At 39.4% G+C, this 23762-nt stretch overlaps 1 protein-coding gene, 1 long non-coding RNA gene, 4 other non-coding genes and 1 pseudogene across 6 annotated transcripts in view; 1 reads left to right on the top strand and 6 right to left on the bottom strand.

The window, feature by feature from the left end:
* The window catches only part of LOC116672880 (NACHT, LRR and PYD domains-containing protein 12), a 769761-nt gene that overhangs the window by 437798 nt on the left and 308201 nt on the right, over positions 1-23762 (bottom strand). The window lies entirely within an intron of this gene.
* The window catches only part of LOC116672882 (zinc finger protein 271-like), a 643109-nt pseudogene that overhangs the window by 347525 nt on the left and 271822 nt on the right, over positions 1-23762 (bottom strand).
* On the bottom strand, positions 592-708 carry LOC116673500 (U5 spliceosomal RNA). Its single transcript, XR_004327852.1, has one exon. It is a non-coding gene; the product is annotated as a U5 spliceosomal RNA (small nuclear RNA).
* Positions 2149-2221, bottom strand: trnam-cau (transfer RNA methionine (anticodon CAU)). The gene has a single exon. It is a non-coding gene; the product is annotated as a tRNA-Met (tRNA).
* trnal-cag (transfer RNA leucine (anticodon CAG)) lies at positions 8226-8308 on the bottom strand. The gene has a single exon. It is a non-coding gene; the product is annotated as a tRNA-Leu (tRNA).
* trnak-uuu (transfer RNA lysine (anticodon UUU)) lies at positions 9681-9753 on the bottom strand. The gene has a single exon. It is a non-coding gene; the product is annotated as a tRNA-Lys (tRNA).
* Positions 10232-21613, top strand: LOC116672917 (uncharacterized). The gene is made up of 3 exons (XR_004327686.1): positions 10232-10243; positions 17584-17589; positions 21557-21613. It is a non-coding gene; the product is annotated as an uncharacterized LOC116672917 (long non-coding RNA).

A 23762-nucleotide genomic window follows, 5' to 3' on the forward strand; every position in this document is an offset into this window, starting at 1 on the left:
CCCCAATGGTTTTCTGGTCCATCGCCTTAAACACTCGACCACAACAAACTAAAAAGTGGTGTTAAACCTGTGGCAGCCCGGCACTACCAGAGCAAACGCCTCACTGATTTGGGCTCGCCACATCCAGGTCGAGGACAGGATGAGTGTGCTGACATGCCCCAGGAGTGCATAATGGACCTGACCGGGAGGATCTCATGAGACACCATCCATGACAAGTCCCGGAGTCTGTTTGGGAGAGCCAAATGATTCATATTGCACCAATATGAATCAGGCCTTGCCAAAAAACAGCCCACGCACTGGACTCACTGGTTCCCGCTCTTGCACAACTGAAATCAGAGAGTGATGATATGTTAAAACATACACTTCTTCTTGCTTAAGGTGAAAACATAAAAAAACGTCTGAATAAAAGCTTAGGTTGGTGGCAGGATAAAAGACCCAGGTACTTTAAGATCAGAGGGTAAGGTCTTCAATATTCTGAGGTATGATCCTGTGGCTGCTGCTATGTGTATAGCTGTAAATCTGCTCCCTAAAAACAATAACAGGTCCGGCACACCTTTAAGGTAAGCTTAGATAAGCAAGAGCAAGTACAAAGGCTCGGCCAAACAACAAAGCCCACCAAAAATAGTTTTGACTCATCGGCGTTCCCCTCCAAGGAAGTCTTTAGTAAAAGGCAAAAGACTTGTGTGTTATGAAGAAAAAACAGAGTGAGTCCTGCCGTCTGATCAAGAGCAGCCGAAAACCCTAGTCGACCCAGTCCAAACCATCGCGGTACGCCTCACTGGGTGTCCAAACTAAAATGATAAGAGTCAACTTGGTAACTCCTTACTGATGTTTATATGTGTACTCACAATTCCCTTTTTTTTTTAACACCAGCTAATAACAAGTGTTACATGTGAAAAATCAATGTGTGAGTAATCAGGAAGCTCACATTACCAAATGTTTAACTTTACAACCTGTAAGCTGTTGGAACCTTGGTTGCCACAAGTTCCCAAACCTCCCCTCAAAATGTGTGTATATTAAAGATTTTCCAGCCCCAAAAATTGAACAACAGAGCAGAGTGGCGCAGCAGAAGCGTGCTGGGCCCATAACCCAGAGGTCGATGGATCGAAACCATTCTCTGCTATTCCCTATCCTTTGTATAAGCATTAAGTCTGTTGATGTTTAACAAAGTATCTGTTGCTGCAAGTGTCTGGTGTGAAATGTCTCCACTTGCTGAAGACTAAATTTAATGTCATGTTAAGTTTATTTAATCTATAAAAATGGAAACCAAAGTGCTCATTTCCGCCGTTACACCCATAAGAACTGGAGTGTAATACAATAAATATACTACACTACAGTAAAATAGAGATTGTAAAACATGTACATTTAAAGTGATGTTGTGCTGTCTGATAGTCTGAGGTATAAAAGAGAGAGCATACCGCTTAGTTTGTGTTACAGGAGGTCTTAGTCTACCACTACGTTCTATAACCCTACCAGTCAGATTACCACAGGAGGTAATATCTTTAGCAGCTCTTTTAAAGACTCTACCATAATACCTGCTGGAGATGCCAGGTCCTCATACAAGTAAAGCAAGCGCTCTACCACTGAGCTACATCCCCTTTTTTCTGAGATAGACTTAGACTTATCTGTATTAATCCTTTTGGGATGACTCCCGCAAGGAAATTGAAATATCACTGAATAAAAGAAGAAACCTGGGTAAAACATGTAATGTTAACGTTGTATATGGCTTCAAAACCTGTGAATGCAACTGCGGTGGCTGGAAATCAAACCTGGGCAAAATGCTTGCGCTGCTATGGTATAAATCATAGTCAAAAAGTAACACACCTGTTGCTGTTCTGCTGGACAATACAACGTTTACTGCAAATCTTGTAACAGACTGAAAATAAATGCTAAGAAATACATTGGTGGAGACTGGTGGCTTCCAGTACCTATGAGATAACACAATATTGTTAATGAACGAAAATGGTATATGAGTCATTGAGTCATAGTTGAGTCATTAGTTTGCTACCACCCTTAAAGAACGCCTTTCGTTGTCTCAATGTCAGAAATCTCTGAAGTAACCATAGCATCACAACTTCCATTCAGGTGTTCAACCACCTGTCACTGTATTTTCAGCATCAGTTGTGTGGTTTTTGTGTTTAAAACTCCTGCCCCGTGTGAGGGTTGAACTCACGACCTTCAGATTATGAAACTGACATGCTGCCAACTGCACCAACGAGGCTATAAAAGCAGCTGAAATGATTGGGAAGATTTCGGAAAAGCTAACAATTTGGTCTTCAATCTTAATTAAAAAAATGTACGTGGAGACCTATATACTCACACAAAGGCTAAGATCGACCCTAGATGCTTTGTCATGACCCCATGAAAAGGCCAGGACAAAAGACCGTGTGCAAAGGTTGAAGGAAACGCGAGAATACGACTATAACAAAAGAAATGATAATTCAATGATGGTGGTAGTCAGTTTAGTCAGTGGTGAATGTGTATGCATGGATGAGTGTGAGGTATGGTGTCAGCGATTTATGCTGGACAGAGTAAAACTAACAAAGATGAGCGGGAGAGGTGCTGGACTGAGAGACCTCTAGTGCCTGGCGGACACGGATTACATCTAGCAGCTCATGTTCATCTGCAAAAACTAGCAAGAAAACACACACAATCTCCATGTAGGCTACTTCAAAATGAAAGCATTTCTTGTGACAGTCTTCAGTATTAAACAAATAAAGTTGTGTACCTTTACATTTTAAACTAAACATTTCACAACAACATTCAGTCGGGTCCGCTACAGTCTGTTGGGCTTTTTCTCTCCGTTTGAGCCGTATTTCCCTTTTTGCATATTCTTCACCTCCTCGTTACTTTCCATTAGAAGCTGCTGCTCATTGGGTGAAACATGTGGCGCATGTGTCTTCTCAATTTTGCATCAGTAAATCTGTGATTGATACCGTGGTCTATTTGAGAAAGCCGTGAACGTGCACTTATCCCAGCTATCTACACCTGGCTCGACATAGCTTCACCTGTTCATCTTGGCTCGGCAAACGTGCAACCGATTAAGCCGCGATGAGCAGATCACACTAAGTCAAGCTGCGCTTTTTCACTTATCCTGGATATCTTTATTCTACTTTCGTGCCACAGGCCCCTGATGCTCTAGGCTACGCCCAACAGTTGGTGGCAGTAATGCAACAAATTGTTATGCCAAACGCCAATATGACAGAAAAGAGGAACACACATCTGTTCACTCCCTATCTCACTCCCTATTAAGCCCCTTTGTACCAATCCGGAAGTATCCCGAGACTGGGAGTTCTCCCGTATTAGACATTTGCTGGCAGTCTGAAAAACAATGTAATGATGGGGGCGGTCCCTGATATTCCCAGGTGGCATGAACGCACCAAAAGGACACCCACAGAGTCCCGGGGTGTGGTCTAATCAGCCAGATTAACTGGAAACACCTGTGTGGGTGTTCATCAACAGATAGGAAACAGGTGTGTGTATGTTTCTCTAGACGGTATATTAACTTGGCTTTGAACTAGTCCACTCAGCACCGATACCAGGACTCCTAATAGCTACTGCAGAACAACCGGTTGCGATCATGCTGTTTGTCTGGTTTTGCGTTTTTGTTTCTGCTTTCACCGGCCGCTTTGTAACCGAACAATCTCCTCCGCCTCTGCCTCCCGGTAGCTAGTCCCGGTGAACAGTACTGATGTTTTAGAAGCGGCGCAGTTTGCTGTGGTTGAATTCAACAAAGCCAACACAGAAGACCTGTTTGATTATGCAATTCTGGACATTACATCGGCTCAAGTTCAGGTAACGTTAAACTTTATTTTTCTACTATGGAAGAGGATTAGGGCCAATGTCAAACTTGTTACTTAATCTCTGAACTCATGAGTTTCTTCTTTTTGACATTTGCCTTAATCCTTTCATATTCAATGACTTGCGTTGTCTTATTGGTGCTCACATGTCTGAGCCCTGTTTCCTGTCACTTTAGATTGTCCAAGGTTTGAACTACTTCCTGGAAATGCTCCTGGGACGTACAACGTGCAAGACCGGCAACACTGCTGCTATCAAAGGCAACACTGCTGCTAGCGACTGTGATTCCAACTCTGAACCAGAGGCAAGTGTAAGACTTCAGGTTGGGTTTGAAACTCAGGGGAAAAACACACCTTAAAACCCAACACTGGTCTGCCCCAGTGCATCAATGTTAAACAAGATGCACTAATTGTTTGCTTTTTTTCTATATTTCAGGAACTTAAGTGCACCTTCACCATCTATGTAATCCCTTGGGAAGATTCACGAGTCCTTTCTCAAAAGGAATGTAAAGTCAACCACTGATTTGGACTGACGTTGTAAATAAACTCATTGAACTGGGTTTCTGTGCCAATATTTATGAAAATGGGCCACTATAAACCAGGGATGTCATTGGCTCACAGATATGCCATTCATGAGATGAGTCACATTATTCCAGTGAGTGACTAGGGAAGCTTGTCTGTGCTGTAAAGCTCAGCTTGTGTCTCACACAGCCTCTAAATGGAGACGAGACTACACCTCAACTCCACAACCACAGTTCTAGGGACTCTGCATTGAGGCAAGCTTCTTAGAGGTTCAACTACCCAGACAAGAAATACACATTTGTGTAGATTTTTGCTGTTGGAAGGTTCAATTTCAACTCCATGGCATTAAAACCCATAACTAAATATTCTCAATATTTAGTTAGCTGTTAATTCCCCACCTGGTGGGCATGGTGTGATTTCCAAAGCCCAACTCAATTGGAAACTAGAGGTGCACACTGGAGTCTGGCTGTCGCTAACCTGCCAACAGTGGCTCCTGCTACAATGGCTGTAACACTCCACTTGTGTCAGACACATGGCTGCTAAATTAAGATGCAACCAGTCTGCAGAAGGACTCCTGAGGCCCAAATTGTCCAGACAACTAACACTTTATTTTAAAACTGTTCAATTGTCTTTCCCTTATTTGTTCTCAACCCACCTTCAGACCCTTTTCTCTGTTCCAGGTACCAAACTTAGTAATGTAAAAACCATTCCCCAGTCTAAAATTTTTTTTCTCACAATTTACCTGACTATTCCCCTAAAAATTAAGTGCGGCCCTCTTGGGGGTCCAGACCCCCAGGTTGAGAACCCCTGAACTACTGTACTCAAACACGTTTCATTGTGGGAAGGCTGTTCTATTTAGTTTTCATTCCATATGTTTTTTGGCTCTGCCACTTCTGCGTTCTTTCAGTTATTTAAACCATTCAAACCTTAGGCTGTTTCAGAAAAACTGTTTAAAGTCCTTGTTGTGCTGTCCACCACATTACCACAGGAGGTAATATTGTTTGCAGCTCTTTTAAAGACTCTACCATAATACCTGCTGGAGATGCCAGGTCCTCATTCATGTAAAGCATGCGCTCTACCACTGAGCTACATCCCCTGAAGAGTTTCAAATTTTTTTGACTTAGACTTATCTTTATCAATCCTATTGGGATGAAATATCACTGAATAAAAGAATAAACCTGGGTAAAACATGTAATGTTGTATATGGCTTCAACACCTGTTAGTGCAACTGTTGTGGCTGGAAGTCAAACCTGGGCAAAATGCTAGATTGCTATGGTATAAATCATAGTCCAAAAGTAACACACCTGTTGCCTTTCTGCTGGACAATACAATGTTCACTGCAATTTGTGTAACTCAGACTGAAAATAAATGCTAAGAGATACATTCATTGGTGGCTTCCTGTACCTATGAGAACACAATATTGTTAATGAAGGCTCATCTGCGTTTATTTTATACTGAGATGAGTCATTGGTTTGCTACAACCCTTAAAGAATGCCTTTCGTTGTCTCAATCTCAGAAACAACCACAGAATAACAGCTTCCATTCATTTGCTTGTGCCAGTGTTCAACCACCTACAAGTCACTGTGTTTTCAGCATCACCTGCCCCATGTGAGGGTTGAACTCACGACCTTCAGATTATGACACTGACGCGCTGCCTACTGTGCCAACGAGGCTATGAAAGCTCTTTCAATGGTTGGAAAGATTTGGTAAAAACTAATAATTTGGCCGTCAATAATAAAAACAATGTACGTGGAGACCTATGTACTCACATAAAAGCTAAGATCAACCCTAGATGCTTTGTCATGACCTCAGGAAAAAGGGGGACAAAACACTGTGTGTAGTGGTTGACCACCTGAAAGTCATTGTGTTTTCAGCACCTATTGTGTTTTTTTCTGTTGGAATTGTACTTATGTGGTTGTATAATTTCGTCTTTTTGCCCCCATTGATTTTTAAATAACTGCCCCATGTGAGATTTGAACTCACAACCTTTACACTATGAGACTGATGCGCTGCCTACTGCACCAGCGACGCAATGAAAACTAATACAATGGTTGGGAAAATTTCGTAAAAACTAACAATTTGGTCTTCAATCTACATAAAAACCATGTTGGGGGACAACAGTATGTAAGGGGGAGGAAAAGGAAGAGAAAAAAAGAGGAAATGAGAGAAAAGATGAGAAAGATGCTAAATTACCCAAAAAGTGTAAGAGTTTTATAGTTTCTATTGAGTCAGATTTTAATTTAATTGCTGAAATTGGAATGTTTCTGAGAAATAAGGAAAGCTTAATGTAGATCCAAAGGTCTCAGGTTCGATCCCCACCTAGTGCCAAAAGATCCATACATTTAGTAAACCTACTATATTTGGTCAATATTAAAAGTTAGTCTTTATAATGAGTATTGTTTAGAAATAAATACTTTTTTTTAGTTCTCTTTTCTCTAACAGCAAGTATGTCATCCAGTAATCATTTGAAGAGAAGCAGGGTGTATAAAGGTAAGTCGTGTGCTCAGCAGTGTGTACACTATAATTTGGAATAATATTGAAATGAAGCCAATTAATATACCCATGGCAACTTTATTACATTATTGATCTCAACAAAACAATATATCTTTAGGTAACGAATAATATTGTTCAGCACAAGAAATAACTGACTATACAAAGGCTTTTATGCCAGGTAGGAAAATAAGACACGCCTCTCCAAGTATCTCCATCATTAACCACGTGTGTGTTGAAGTCCCCCAGCAGAACTACGGAGTCCCCTACTGGAACCCCATAGAGCAAGCCTCTGACACCCGGGTTTTGTCCGTTGAGGCCCCTGACCTTCGCTGCCACCAATGTGGCAGAACACCCAACCGCAGCGGTTCCTCCCACAGGTGGCGGGCCCATGGAATGGAGAGAAGGGCCCCACGCAGCTTCTTTGGTCTGTGCCTGACCGGGCTACGTGGCAAACCCAGCCACCAGGCGCTCGCTGACGGGCCTTCTCAGGGATGGGTCACTCCCTCTCTGCCTCGCTCATTGAAAAATTTATAGAGCTGTGTTTCAGGTTGTTGTGGCAGAGTGGCTAAGGCGATGGACTAGAAATCCATTGGGGTCTCCTTGCGTGGGCTCAAATCCTGCCGACAACGAGAGGCATTCTTCAAGGATGATAGAAAACTGATAAATCATCACAGTATATCAATGTTCAAATCTTGTAATACATCTGGGCATTGAGACTGTGAAATGCACTCTATCACTGAAAGTCCCTCCAGGGGGCGGGGGTCCTTTGTTATCACATTCACAAAAGTGGGAAGTGTATGTAAATGTGCTAACTCCCTTCGATAGCTCAGTTGGTAGAGCGGAGGACTGTAGTGGCATAAAGCTGAAATCCTTAGGTCGCGGTTCAAATCTGGCTCGAAGGAGAAGTTTTTTCCAGAGTTCCAGGACATGACAGATTACACATCTGTCACATAGTCAGTTTGTATTCTTAAATACCAAGTCTCTTGCTGTTCCTTGACTAGTTGCCCCCCCCCCTGCTTTGCATCGCTCCAGGTAAGTAGAAAGCAACCTGTTATGCACCTTTGCATTGCACTAACAGGTCAAAATTTGGACCAGAATCCAACAATACTATTATTTGACACTCACATACTGTAAGTCATTTAGTTAGCTAAGCGTTCAGAGGATGTGGGAAAAAGCAAGTCAAGAACAGGTTTTAAAGGACTTGCTACAGACAGTGAATACAGCAGTAGATATATCTACTGTGTACAAACACATGGTAACTTTACATGTGTTGACAATGAAGATGTTCACAAAACACTTTACTAACAATTGCATTTTACACGCACATTCATGTCCTCCTTAATATAAAGTACTGCTAAGTTCTTTATTCCCAATATCATGTCTCAGACATTAGTTCCAGATTAAAATGCTGGTTGTCAGAAGTGGGATTTGAACCCACGCCTCCAGTGGAGACTGCGACCTGAACGCAGCGCCTTGGACCGCTCGGCCATCCTGACTGATTCAGCATGTATCCAGTTGGACATGTTTGAAAAAATTATGATATAGTAAATTAAACATGTCATGATATAGTAGGTTCTCAGTCATCCATGTCATAGTTAACAAGGGAAGGTTTCTCAACTGTCAGCCCAAATATATGGAGACATGGAGACATGGAATAAAGTTACCAGGGTGGCAATGTGCTTGACAATGGCAATGCATTGCGTGGGATGTGAAGGCAATGTGCAATACAGGCCAAATCCTATGGTGGGAATCAAGATCCTCCAATGCTTCTGTCCACAATTTATACCATAGGTTTTGAAGCCATATACAACATTCCCATTACATGTTTTACCACAGTTTCTTCTTTTATTCAGTGATATTTATATCTCCTTGCGGGAGTCATCCCAAAAGGATTAATAAAGATAAGTTTAAGTATATCTCAGAAAACAATCAAAAAAAACCTGAAAATCTTCCGGGGATGTAGCTCAGTGGTCTTTTAAACCTCAGGCTATCAGACAGCCCAACAAGCACTTTAAACGTACATGTTACAGTTTCACTGTATTTATGTACTTGTACTGTAGTATATGGCATCACACTCCAGTTTGTTATGTACCTGTACTGTAGTGCTGTATATTTATTTTGTAATGCTCCATACCTGCTGTAATTTGGGTGTTACAGCAGGTATGAGTACTGTAGTTTCCATATTTATGGATGAAAATCAACTTATCATGCAATTAAGTTAACTCTTCAGCATGTGGAGACATTTCACTTCAGACACTTGCAGCAACAGACAGTTGGTTAAACATCAACAGACTGGAAATAGACTTAATGCTGATACAAACCATAGGAATTAGTAGAGGATGGTTTCGATCCATCGACCTCTGGGTTATGGGCCCAGCACGCTTCCGCTGCGCCACTCTGTTGTGGTAACCTGAGTCAACCAAGGTTCCAACAATTTATGGGTTGCAAAGTTGAACATTTGGTAGACCGTGCAACTATCTTTTATGTGAGCTTCCTGATTACTCACACATTGATTATTGACGTAGACGTATTGAACGTAGATGGAAAGCCACGCCTCTAGATCCCCTGGAACGCCCTCACGGCAAGACAGACAAGACACACAGAAGAAAGGGAAGACACAACACAGGTTGGGGAATGCAGCAGACCACAACACTTAGCCCTCGTGACAGGAAAAATCCACCAGATGACCTTCTATCCAAGCAGAGAGATGAGTACAGAGATTTGGGTGCTAGCAAGATGGATGTAGGTTGCCCATTGTTCATTTAGACTTACCAGCAACATTGTTATGATACAAACCTGCTTGAAAAACAGCCACAATTCTTTTTAAAGAATTATGCATGGAACACAAGTGATTGGGAAGCAACTCTACGCCTGAACAGGGACTTGAACCCTGGACCCTCAGATTAAAAGTCTGATGCTCTACCGACTGAGCTACCCAGGCTTCTAAAACTGCTAACTGTGGAAAAAACAATCTCCTGAACTACAAAATGAAGTAAGTGGTCACTGTGTCCAAACCTTTGTTATAGAAGTTATATATCATAACTTTAAAGATAATTGCAAATTGTTGACCCAATTGTCAGTCTATTTCCCATCTGGCAGGGACATTTCTGGATTCAGGTGGACATTGTGGACAGAAACATTGGTGGATCTTGATTCCCACCATAGGATTTAGCCTGTATTGCACATTCCCTTCACATCCCGTGCAATGTATTGCCATTGTCAAGCACATTGCCACCCTGGTGACTTTCTTCCATGTCTCCATGTCTCCATATATTTGGGCTGACAGTTGAGAAACCTTCCCTTGTTAACTATGACATGGATGACTGAGAACCTACTATATCATGACATGTTTAATTTACTATATTATAATTCTTTAAACAGGTCCTACTGAACATTCTGCTGGATCAGTCAGGATGGCCGAGCGGTCCAAGGTGCTGCGTTCAGGTCGCAGTCTCCACTGGAGGCGTGAGTTTAAATCCCACTTCTGACAACTAATGTTTTAATTTGGAATTAATGTCTGAGAATAAAGAACTTAGCAGTTCTTCGTCCTTTAAGAGGACATGAATGTGCACGAGAAACGCAATTGCAAGTACAGCGTTTTGTGAGCATCTTTATTGTCAACACATGTAAAGTTACTAACTGTGATTTAACTGAGGGATTTGGTGAAAGTTATCTTTTGTTTTGTAAAACTTTTGGTTGTGTACAAAACAGGAGAAAATGGTTCTTTGTTGCATCCAGGTTGTTATGTATAACAGATAAAAAGCGCAAATTGACATCATTCCATCCAATACGGGCAAGACGGGGTTGACAGATAGATTTTAAAATCCACACAGATAAACAGTCATCGTAGCTGTTTGCACAATTTCCGCAAAATTTACCGAGATCAAACTGGGCCGTATAGTGACGATTATACCAAAAGAGAGAAGTACTTCCACTCGTTGTTACCTGACGTTGCTATGGGTAACAAGAGTTCACAGCCACATGTTTCCTTAGGGGCTCGTAGTGGATGAAATGGTAAAACATTTGGCCCTGGATGCATAGAATGCCTGCCATATTGAGCGATAAAATGTGGGTGTCCTGAAAAAAGGTTCTTTAACTGTATCTCCCTCACCTCTTCTTTTTGTTTCTTGTTATGTCTCGGCAAGAAGTATTATGCTTTTGGGTTGTCTGTCCATCTCTACATCAGAATCAGAAATTCTTTATTGAACCCTGAAGGGAAACTCTGGAAAAGAGTTCTCCTTCGAGCCGGATTTGACCAGCGACCTAAGGATTTCAGCTCTCTGCCTCTACAGTCCTCTGCTCTACCAACTGAGCTATCAAAGGGAGCTAGCACATGCACACACAATTCCCATTCTTGTGAATGTGATAACACAGGACCACCTGGAGGGACTCAGTGATAGAGCGCACTTCCACTCTCAATGCCCAGATGTATTACAAGATTTGAAGTGAACATTGTATTGTCCAGTGATGGTGGTATAGTGGTGAGCATAGCTGCATTCCAACCAGTCGACCTGGGTTTGATTCCCAGCCATCACAGTAGCTTTCTTTGAGTGATGTTACTTGCTTTTTTTACAAGAAGTCAGCAGAAAGGTTACTTGCCCAACCTGGTTTGATAAAACATTAGATCTCTTTGGGCTGCACAATTATGGCCAAAGTGATAATTACAATTATTTTGATCTATATGGAAATTACCACAATTAATTGTTGATTTTCTACTCCAAAGTGCTAGAAAGGAAGCATTCACCAATCATTGAACCTCAGGTTGACAAGGAATGGCAGCACGGTGATTGATGTAATCAAGCCACTCTTAAAGAAGAACAACCTAGACAAGTCACTAATGAGCAACTATAGGCCAATATCAAACCTTCCGTTTTTAAGTAAAATCATTGAAAAAGTAGTCTTTCAACAACTCAACCATTTCTTGTCACTAAGCAACAGTTTTGATACCTTTCAGTCGGGTTTCCGACCACACCACAGCACTGAAACGGCTCTTGTCAAAGTCTTTAATGACATCCACCTTAACACAGATAATGGCAAAATTTCAATCTTATTAGTACTTGATCTCAGTGCTGCATTTGACACGGTCGACCACGACATACTACTAGACCGATTGGAAAACTGCGTTGGCCTTTCTGGCTTAGTACTAAACTGGTTTGAATCCTACCTAAAGAATAGGGATTACTTTGTGTCAATAGGTAATTATGCATCTGAGCGTACAAATATGATGTGCGGCGTTCCGCAAGGCTCCATTCTGGGGCCTCTTCTGTTTAACATCTACATGCTTCCACTGGCTCAGATTATGGAGAACAACAAAATAAGTTACAATAGTTATGCGGACGACACACAAATTTACATAACCTTATCGCCAGGGGACTATAGTCAAATACAAAAACTGACTAACTGCATCAAACAAATTAACGACTGGATGTGCCAGAACTTTCTGAAATTAAACGAAGGAAAAACTGAGGTAGTTGTTTTTGGGAAAAAAAGAGGAACGATTAAAAGTCTGCACTCAGCTTCAAACAACAATGTTAAAAACAACAGACAAAGCCAGAAATCTGGGTGTAGTCATGGACTCAGACCTGAACTTTAACAGCCACATTAAGACAATTACAAAGTCAGCCTACTATCACCTAAAGAATATATCAAGGGTTAAAGGACTTATGTGTCAACAGGACTCGGAAAAACTTGTCCATGCCTTTATCTTCAGTAGACTTGACTACTGTAACGGGGTCTTTACAGGTCTCCCTAAAAAATCAATCAGACAGCTGCAGCTGATTCAGAACGCTGCTGCTCGAGTCCTCACTAAGACCAAGACAGTGGATCACATCACTCCAGTTCTCACTAAGACCAAGAGACTGGATCACATCACTCCAGTTCTGAAGTCTTTACACTGGCTTCCTGTACCTCAAAGAATTGATTTCAAAGTACTCTTGCTAGTTTATAAATCCCTTAACGGTTTAGGTCCAAAATACATTTCTGATCTGCTACTACACTATGACCCCCCCAGACCTCTCAGGTCATCTGGGACAGGTCTACTTTCTGTCCCCAGAGTCAGAACTAAACAGGGTGAAGCAGCTTTCAGTTTCTATGCTCCTCATATCTGGAACAAACTCCCAGAAACCTGTAGATCCGCTGCTACTCTCAGTTCTTTTAAATCAAGGCTGAAGACCTTTCTTTTTGATGCTGCCTTTCTTTAAATGACTGCTCATTTCTTTAAATTTCTTATGCTGCACTGTAACTTTTATTCTTGTGTTTTATGTGTCTATTTTTTTTTTTTTTTAACTGTCTATTCATGTGTTTTACCGGTTTTTAATGCTTATGATTTTGAGCTTCCTGTGCCTCAAAGAAGTTTCCATATCAGAAATTTGGGTTAACACTTTCATTGGATTTGGGAGTTTTTGGTTAATTTTTTAGCATTTGGAGAAAAAACATTTGGTAAAAGAATTTTTTTTTAAGTGTAAAAAAGAGACAAAAATGTCAACAAATGTGAAAAGTGAAGTGCAAAAAAAGAAAGAAAAAGCTTTAAAAATTTTGGGAAAAACCCACAAAGATTTAAGAAGGAACATCAGAGGGAGAAGACGGGGACAGATCTGTGGGAGGAGATGGGGACAGATCAGAGGGAAAAGACAGGGACAGATCAAAGGGAGAAGACGGGGACAGATCAAAGGGAGAAGACGGGGACTGATCAGAGGGAAAAGACAAGGACAGATCAGAGGGAGAAGACAAGGACAGATCAGAGGGAGAAGACAAGGACAGATCAGAGGGAGAAGACGGGGACAGATCAAAGGACCAACACACGGAGACTTTGATTCCTAATAATTAAACTGAACTAATAAATCTGTCTTCCAGGAGATGACGGGGACAGATCCGTCTGGAGAAGACAAGGACAGATCAGAGGACCAACCCGATATCATGAAGACAGACACAGATCCTTCTATTCGTCCTTATTTCTTGTTGGAGAACAGAAGAACTCAGTTTTGTTTTTATTTTTCTGTTTGCATCCGTTTTCAAACCCGAGCACCTTATTTAAGTTTTGTTGCATGAATGTTTTATTTTGAAAGAGTGTAAAACTACTTCCTAATGAAACAGGTTGAACTATCTGAGGTTTAATCATAAAGTGTGTGTGCGTGTGCGTGTGCGTGTGTGTCAAAAAAAACAATGATTCAGTTTGAAATATATTTTCATCCACAAATTAATTTTAGTCCTCAAAGCCTCGTAGTAACTCATAGTATAGTACGTCAAAATATTCATAAAAAGTCATAGTATTGTATGTCGAAATATTCATAAAAAGACATAGTATAGTATGTCAAAAAAGTCATAAAAAGTCATATAACGTGTCAAAAATTTATAAAAGTCATAGTTTAGTATGTCAAAAAATTCATAAAAGTCATAGTATAATATGACAAATATTCAAAAAAAGTCATAGTATAACATAATTCATGAAAGTCATAGTATAGTATTACAAAATATTCATAAAATGTAATAAAAAGTCAGAGTATAGTATGTAAAAAATTCATAAAAAGTCGTTGTATAACATTTTAAATGAATGCTCATTTCTTTAAATTTCTTATGCTGCACTGTAACTTTTATTCTTGTGTTTTATGTGTCCTAATGTTTCTATTTTGTTTTTATCTGTCTATTCATGTGTTGTATTAGTTTTTAATGCTTATGATTTTTACTTGTGTTTTATCTGTTTAACTGATTTCGTGTAAAGCACTTTGAATTGCCCTGTTGCTGAAATGTGTTATACAAATAAAGCTGCCTTGCCTACACTTTTAGACTTTGCTGTAATTTCTACAGTTACCACAAAATGTCCAGTAAAATACTATCACTTTCTTTTCCGGTTCATTACTGTAATATGCATTGCATTATGGGTAGTAACATTTAATTTAGAGTGATTTACTGTATTTTTTGAATTTGTGGTAGTCTGCTGGAAAATAACAGCAGTAGTGTTACTGTAGATGAATAAGACAGCATAAAATAAAATTGTTTGTTCATGTTATAGAAGTATAGAAATGAAAAAGAAAATATCTCTTAAGTTTTTCATTTTATAGAGATATTTCACATTTTATTTATTATGCTTTTAGCAGTGTAAATAACTTATTGAGAGTTGTAGAGACAAACAAGAAAGGGATTATGGATTTAAATGCTTGACCGCCATATTTGACCTCTGACCTCACGACTTCTAAAGAATAGCGGGTAGATACTTCAAAGGTGTTGAAAGAAGTAGCGGCTAGGGACATCAACGGAGGACCGGTTTGGTCCGTGTGCAGCAGAGTCCGGTCACACACACTACTCAGAGAGAGCTGGAGCAGTGTTAAGGTAAGATCAATCTTTAATAATTCTATGATATTAAAATCTCTGCTGATAAGCCTTCCCAAGCGGAGACGTTAGCTTACCGACCTGTGTCATAGCTAGGCTAGAGCTAGCCGTTAACTAGCTTCCCCCCCGAAGGAAAACTTAGTCTCGCTCCAACCTAACATTTTCCCCGTGGTGAGGATTAGCTAGCTCTAATTACGACGTTCAGTAAAGCTAACACAACTCGTTCTACATGCGCTGTTCAGGACATCTTTTTTACTTTACTGTCAGACCATTGCCTGAAATACAATGTAACCCATGTTCTGGAAGTTTAAGGTCGGTTGCTGCTAGCTTATGAGCTAGCTGTTGCTGCATTTTGGCTAGCATTACCTCCGGTTAATGCTAACGTTATGTTCCAGATTCTGTTGGTTGGTTTGTCAGTGTTTTAGAATGATTAAGCAAAACTTATAACAGCTATATTATAACATAGGCTACGCGGTTATATTAGTGGAGGTAAAGTTAACATTAAACCGTTACCTTTACATTTGCCACTCTAGTTAACATTTAGGCTATGTCTTTTAAAAAAAAACACACACACAAAAAACACCCATTCTATATGTCAGGGAAAGTAAAAGCGTCTTTACGTTAATGTGGTGGATGGAAAGGGAAAAAAATAATCTTTGTAGTTCTTTTAGCTAAAAAAGATATGTGCTAAATTGAATTCAAAGTTAACCACATTTAGCTCTAGTTTTGGTGGAAAATTCAGTGCCTCCAGCATTTATGGAGAGCAGTTTTTTGTCTTGGCTTCAGGATTTGGACACTTAAAACCATTGGGATGTCCAGCAAAGATTTGCCTCAGGGCCTTACTTTGCAGTAGTATTATTGCTTTCTGTAATGTGATATTTCATTGAATTCATCCTTTTTAGTATATGAGACCTTAGCAAAAGAATGTGTAACTTAAAGAAAGTTAGGAGTTGAGTCAATAGCTACCATCATACAACACAGAATTAGGAATATTCTGTAGACATGTGAAAAACCATCAGCACTCGGCAAACTATAAATTTGCCATGAGCTTGTCAATCTGTGACAGTCACAGATTAAAGGCAGACTCAAAGGGTAGCACTTTAAAGAAAAAGTGTGAATGTGTTGTGTCGTTAATAAACACGAAAGGCAGCACTAAATTGGCTTAGTTAGTGTGAAGAAGAGTCCAAGGAGACGAAAGATAACGTCTCTAAAAATAGAGTCGTGAAGGGGAGTGACACTGACGGTGATCAAGAAAGGTAGCACTAACATTGACTAATAAGCGTGAGGGTAGTCTCAAGTTTACAATTGTGTTTTATCTATTTTTCTTTTCCTTCTTTAAAAGGATACTTGTGTGTTTTCTGTTTAATATGTACATGGTTTGCAGAATAAGGCCACTTGGGTTATCTTTGGGCTGCTCTATGGTCTTCTGCAGAAGGATAAATCCCAGAAATGGCTCATTCCAGATTATTTAAGCAACAAATGTCCCTGGGTGGACTTGAACCACCATCCTTTCGGTTAACAGCCGACTGCGCTGACCTAATGCGCTACAGAGACTGCGCCTGTCTGATGTTAAACTAAAGAGTGTGTAACTCAAAGAACATGGTGTTAGGAGTTGAGTCTATAGCTACCATAGTTTATGGGGAAAAAGAAAAGTAAAATTAAAAATGTATTTTCCTTGCCGCTTAAACCGGTGTGGGTATCCCAAGGCTATTAGCTGCCATTTAAGAAGATTAAGAACAATTAAACGATGGAGATTAAGCAGAAGCATTAGTGGCGGGAACATGAAAGCAAAAATCCCACAGTTCGACAGAGCAGCTATAGGCCAAGCCTACAGCATATAGTCCATCCATCTGAGGCTGGAACTATTTTACTGATGTCTTTCTGTCATATTAATTCGTTTCTTCCCTTTTTGTCTTTATTTGTTTCAGAATGGCTTTGAATAAAATCTTGAGAAGCACACCCGAGACACCGTACAACAGGCCCCCGCCTATCCATATCTCAGCGCTGATAAGCAAAAAAGAAAAAAGAGTGTTGTCCTGGAGCTTTGAGGACGGAGAAGCAAGACCATTGGTCTCAAAAGAAAATGTACTGGTGATTGTATCAGATGGTAATTCTGTTACAAAAATTACTTTATTTGAAGAATTTCCCTTAAAAGTCAAATGTGGGTCAAGTTATATTATGAGGGGGTACACCCTGCGGGGCCAGGCGCCACCATATTCAATTAATGTCACCAAAGATACACAATTCTTCCGATCCGCGCCTCTAGAAGTGGCCGATGCCCTGAGGGAGGAGGCGGAGAAGCTCCTCTGCCCGTTGTCCGTAACGACGGAGATAGTGGAAGCTGTCGGGGCGGGGGGGGGGCTTCTCACCGTCCAAGGAGAGGTTGTGAAGGTCAGTTGATGAATTTTCCAAAATAACAACATTAATTTAGTTGTGATTTTGTAAGTAAAATGTGTTGGAAGTAGCCTATTTAAAATAATACATTGTCTGTGTTTTCAGCTGTCAGCGATAAAACGGGCCAGGTGGGGGGGGGGGGGGGGGGGGAACTGTGCCCCTTAAAACCATATGATTGGAGCAGGTAGCTATGAACTACTGATAGTGTTTGAAAAGATGTTTCGGAAAGATAAAAAAAGAGAAGAAGACTTTATAAGGCAGGCTACTGCTAAATAGAGAAGAAGTGAACACCAACAGCAAATTGAAAGGTCCTGTAGTGTAATGCGTCCTAGTTTGGAACGACCGATGTCTGTGACAGTGTTTCTTCAACTCAGGCCATCAGGGTGGGATACCCTGTCGCAGCCTGGTCATTGGCAATCACACAAATAATACACGTAGCCTACACACAATACTCTGGACATAGGATGTTTTTTGTTGTTATTATAATCTAATATACATGACATATAACCTAGCAATGCTGTGGTAATTTTGTATTTAAAGGGAATACGGGATATTGTTTTACAGGGATACAAATAATATATATTTCTTTTTTTATAGGACAAACATCAGGTGGAAGTGAGCCTGTGGAGGGAGGCAGCCATGGTTCCCATTCAGTATTGTCAACATCATATGTTTCCGCCTCCAGTCCACAAGCCACACGGCCCTTGAGGTACTTTTTTCATGGATGATTTAATTGTTAATTTAAATACGCAAAATATAGACAATGTATGTAGCGAGTATTGGTGTATGTATGACAAATTTCATTCATTCATTCAAACCAGGATAAAAACATCTTGAGATTAAAAATCTCTTTTACAAGAGTGTCCTGGCAAGTGGCAGCAGCACGTTTCAGATAGACACAGAGACACTTACATGTAAATACATAAACACACTTTCACTCATATTCAAACTACAATGTCATCATAAAAAAACAGGGCCCTAACACAATTTAAAAACAGTGACATACAGACTGCCTTTCTGCCAGGTCCTTTAACAAGCCTTTAAAAGGATAAAAAGAGACCAACTCCTTCGACTGGAGTCGAAACCAGATCCTGTGAGCGCAGGTGATGTGTCCCTGCAGACCTCGGGAGGAGATAAGTGTTCAGATAAGGAGGAAGAAGTCCTAATACTGCCTTGTAAATAAAAAGATGCCAGTGCATCCAACGCCAAATCGAGAGTGAAAACCACCTGACCCGAGAATACAGCAAACAGTGATGAGTGAGAGATTTTAAGTTTATGATGAATCTCGAGGCTCCGTGAAACACAGTGTCCAAAGCATGAAGACACTGGGAGGTTGCATGCATGTATAAAATATCACCATAGTCCAAGACAGACAAGAATGTTGCATTTACAAGTTGTTTTTTTTGCTTCAAATGATAAACAAGACTTAATTCTAAAGAAAAAACCTAACTTAAATTTCAGTTTTTTAACCAAATCTTGGACATGCAATGTAAAAGACAGTGATTGGTCGATGGTAATACCCAAGTATTTGTAATGTGACACTTCTTCAATTTCGGTACCAGAAAGTGTACAAATGGTTGGGACATTATTCTTAGTTGATTTTCCCAAATAAAAACTGTAAAATATTTAAAACAACCTCTATAAATATTTCAATAAAGTGATTATACATGCAATCCCTTATTTTGTATTTCTAGCCGTATCAATTCATGACAGAATTTGGCTCATTATGTCAAAACTCTTCACACAAGGCAATCAGACATAGCACTTGGAAATGAACAACTCACATCTACGCCAAAATGAAACTGCAATCAAAAGTTAACACTCCTTTCTAAAAATGAAGTTCTTCCCATAAAACCATACACTCACGCACCGTTTGAATGACTCTTTCATATCACCAGCAACACACTGATATAAAACACTGCAGTCTTTGTGTTTCTATTTTTAGTTTTCTCAGACTCAGTCTTTAGTAAAACTCAAAGGTAGAGTTTCTGAGGTAGCTTATCAAAGAAGAAGAGTTTTTAGAAAAAATAAACATTCTGACAGAAATAAAGAAAAATAGAATCACAAATCATCAAATTTAGCAAGAAAACAAAAGCTAAAAAAATTACTGGAAACAGTAAATTGCTATTGCTTAATTAAGGAGAATATTTCAGTAAAGGGAGGCATGTTGGATACCTCCTCTCTGAAAGATTACAGTGCATGAGTTCAGTACATTTAAGAATATTAATATTCTGAGGCATTGCACTCAAGAAGAAAATAACAAAAACAGAAAACTATTGTCAATCACCAGTGCAGTTTAGATTTTGAGGCAACACAATTGTTTATTAACTTTGATGGACTCCTCCAGAGGATGGATGTTTTATTTCAAACATTGTGATTACAGGAACCTGAAATCAGTGCTGAGAAATGTTGATTTCCTCCGTCCAGGACACGGTCCCCACGGCTGGGGTCAGCGCTCTGGGAGCCACTGGGTTTGGGAAGCCGGGCTCCCTGCAGCTCTCGGTGGAGGAGGGGGACGCTGTGTACGAGATCGAGGAAGCCCTGTCGGCACCATTAGAAAAAATTCTGACAAAGCTGCCTTTTTATTTAAAAATTAAAACCTCAGGAAAGGTCATTGTCGAGGCAGAGGCCTCTGACAAAGAGGAATGAGTTTGGTAGTTCTGTTTAGTTTAGTTGATTATAGATTTGTTGTATGTTAATAATGTTATATTTTAGTTGTTAAATATGTTCAGTTGAAATGTTTAATTAAAGGTTACATGTTTTCCAATTTGGGTTGTTCAGTTAGTCATTCATTTCTTCAGTAAATAATCAAATCTACTGATGCTTCTGTACAAGTTTCATGAAAAGGTTTTACGCTACATTAGGAAAAGCAAAAGGCAGCTATTATATCTTATTCACCGGTTCACACACTCAGTAACAAAAAAGTAATTTACTTAACACCGATGGGATTGATGAAGTTTTAAAGTTTTGATCATAAGAAAAACATTCAGAATCATATTAATCTATCAATTCATATACATTATAATTGAGAGGAATGTGACATTTGCATATTTAAAGATGTTATTTCCCCTAACAAGACACAAAGGAGAAGAGATATCATCATACAGTCTTTAACTTAGCAGGAATAATAATACTTGATGGCAGTACAGAATACCATAGTTCATTACTGCATTATATTCCAATGTATTTGTTTGATTTTAAGTTGCCAGCTGCCGCCTAAATTTTGTTTCAAGGCTCAAACGCTATAAATAACACATCGTCTCTCTCAAGGACGCTGGTATTACCTAATCATTGGTAGAGATGACTCTTCATAATATTATTATTATTATTATTATTATTATTATTATTATTATTATTATTATATAATTGGGTGGATTGCATATTATATACATTGTAATGATGTGAGAATCTACTTTGGTATAAAAAAGCATGAACACATTAAAGTGAGACACTACAGGTGAATAGACTAACAATTAACTTAAAGGTATCACCATGAAACTTCAACCGTTGATTACTCACATAAATGAGAGAAAAAAATGTATAGAAGGTTTTCTGTAATTTGATGTTTAAATATGCGAATCAGGTTATATCTAATTAAATATCTGCTAATTTGCATATTGAAGTGAAGAATCTGACCATTGAAAAAAATAAGGTTCAAAGTTCTTTTTGCATTTTCTTGATATATTCAATGACAAGACATTTACAGAAGGGATTATGAATATCTCCTTTTGTTACCCAGTTAATGAGAAAATACTGCCAAGAGCCTTGAAAAATGGATTTGTAGGCATAACATGTCGTAAAAATCAGGCCAAAAATGACTTCTCAACAAATCCCTCTGTAAACACCTTCAAAATATGGTTAGGTATACGACTGTACAGTTTGGTGAATGTAGGTGCTACAGAAGTGGGAAACTTTTGCTTGGAGTGTGAGAAAAAACGGCTTTTAGAGACTTTTATGGCAAAATTCAACTAATTTCTATTGAAATCCATGAATATGCAGACAAAACATGCCTTTAGGTCCAAGAGCCATGTCTCACACTGTTTAACATCCAAAAGTCATTATTGCTTCATCCATCACTGATCTGAATTATATATTATTAATAAAGGATATCAGTGTAAGCTGATGTGCCGGGTTCATACATTTAATAATAATAATAATAATAATACGTATTTTTCACACACACTACTATCTAGTAAGTTCTGAAAAGGATATCTCTGTTACTATGTTCATGGAGCAGCTCCATTGTTAGCAGGGCCCTGATCGAACCAAACTCCATCTGAAAAATAAGAATTTTAAAAGTTGTCTGCTTGTCATCTTGTAGACAGACCTGATCATGTATGATTTCAGATGTTTTACTAATCATCACCATAATGTTGTTATTTCGGCATACTTTATATCTGTGTATTGCAATTAAAAATCTGTAGTTTAAGACACAGACACATAATATGTTACAATGTATTGCTTATCAACCAGGTATAATAGTGGCGCAGTGGTCATGATGCATGCCCTTCAAGTGAAAGTACCGATATTTATGTTCAAATGTAAGGAGTAGAAGTAAAAAGTCACCACAAAAATAAGTACAAATATCAGAAGAAATCTACTTGAGTACAGTAACGAAGTATTTGTACTTCGTTACTTCCCATCTCTGGTTACAACAGACTTATAGCTAGCTACCTACCTACGTTAGCCACGTCAGCTCTATTAGCCCCGCTGCTAAACTTGTTGTAATGTTAGCTAGCCAAGAAACGGTAGTAGCCTTAGTTAACTAACTTGACGTTAGCCACATAACAACAAGAGGTAATGCACTCCGTTTCAGTCAGAGCTCGGTTGACTTTGTTATTTGCTGAGCAAATTATATAAATACGTTACATACACTCATGTTGTTGCAGAAAAAAGACGTTAGCATGCTAACAACGTCAATCAGCTGGCAAACAAACTTACTGTTAGTGCTGTCAAGAAGTCCTTCAATGGTGAAAACTGTGAAAAATGTGCTGATATCTCTCCCAATCTCAGTATCTCCGTATCTCTCTGTATGCCTTAATGTTATTCTATCCCTAAATAGCCAAAGCTGTCAGTTTAAGAATAAAGCACCGTTAAACAGAATGCACGGTCATTTATACCAGGGGTTCCCAAAACTTTCAGCCCACGACCCCCAAAGTAACGGTGCAAGAGACTTGCGACCCCCCCACTATAAACGTATATAAACATTGCGCGCAACCGCACACGCACTATAGGCGTGAAAATCAAAAGAGCTGTTCCCTTTTTATTTATTTGCTTGGTTTTATTTTAAATTTAGCCACTAGTTTTATCTTGTGTTAAAATCATGGCTAACATATGCTATTTCTAATCATTTTTAAATTTTTGTTTTATTTCTGGAAATCAACTTGCGAATTTCGCCTGACAGAAAACCACATACAACACAACTTAATTATGCATTTAGTTTGTAATAGTATGAATTTCTTTTTCATAAACGGCCACTAATATAATATTTGACCATCTTTGAATTTCATTTCTTTTCTTTTGAAAATATAATTCTGTGCATTTTTTTGCTGCTGTCAATCAATTCCTACGCAAAGTTCGGCATTTATCAATTTGAACGTGAGCATAGGCTGCGAAATAATCTCACGTCTGGTCTGACCTTGTGTACACAAGTTTACGCAGACACCGTCATCACATTTAAGAGTAAATTTAAAACTCTTTCCTTTGATAATGCTTATTGTTAGGGAGTCGCAGCGTTCGCCTAGACCGGCTGGGGAGGGTGTATAGCCACAGACATGGCACCCCTTCTCTATTCTGCTACTCTTCATAGTCGTCAGATTAATTTACCATATAATCAATAATATAATAAAACTAGAGGAAGGCGGTGCAGTACAGCTTGATCCAGCAGGGGAGAGTCCTAGCCAAACCAGACTCCTCTTTTTACCCTGTCTCTCTTAGTTACGCTGTAATAGTTTTAGACTGCCGGGGGACTTCCTTTGACACACTGAGCTCCTCTCTCCTTTATCTTTCAGTTTGTGTGCATCCATGTCCCAGAAATGCTTGTTACTAACCTTGCTCTGGCGAGTCATTCTCAGAGTCCTTATGTTCTTTTCTCCCAAGCATGTTTCCTTGGATCAAGGGGGCTCCAAAATCATGTTTGCAGCTGTTGCTGTGGTCCTGCTACCCGTCCTGCAATTCCCTGTTACATCCTGCTAGGCCAAATAACAACAGTTATCTCACTGCACTTTTCTT

This window comes from Etheostoma spectabile, chromosome 23 (assembly GCF_008692095.1).
Source record: "Etheostoma spectabile isolate EspeVRDwgs_2016 chromosome 23, UIUC_Espe_1.0, whole genome shotgun sequence".
Taxonomy (NCBI): domain Eukaryota; kingdom Metazoa; phylum Chordata; class Actinopteri; order Perciformes; family Percidae; genus Etheostoma; species Etheostoma spectabile.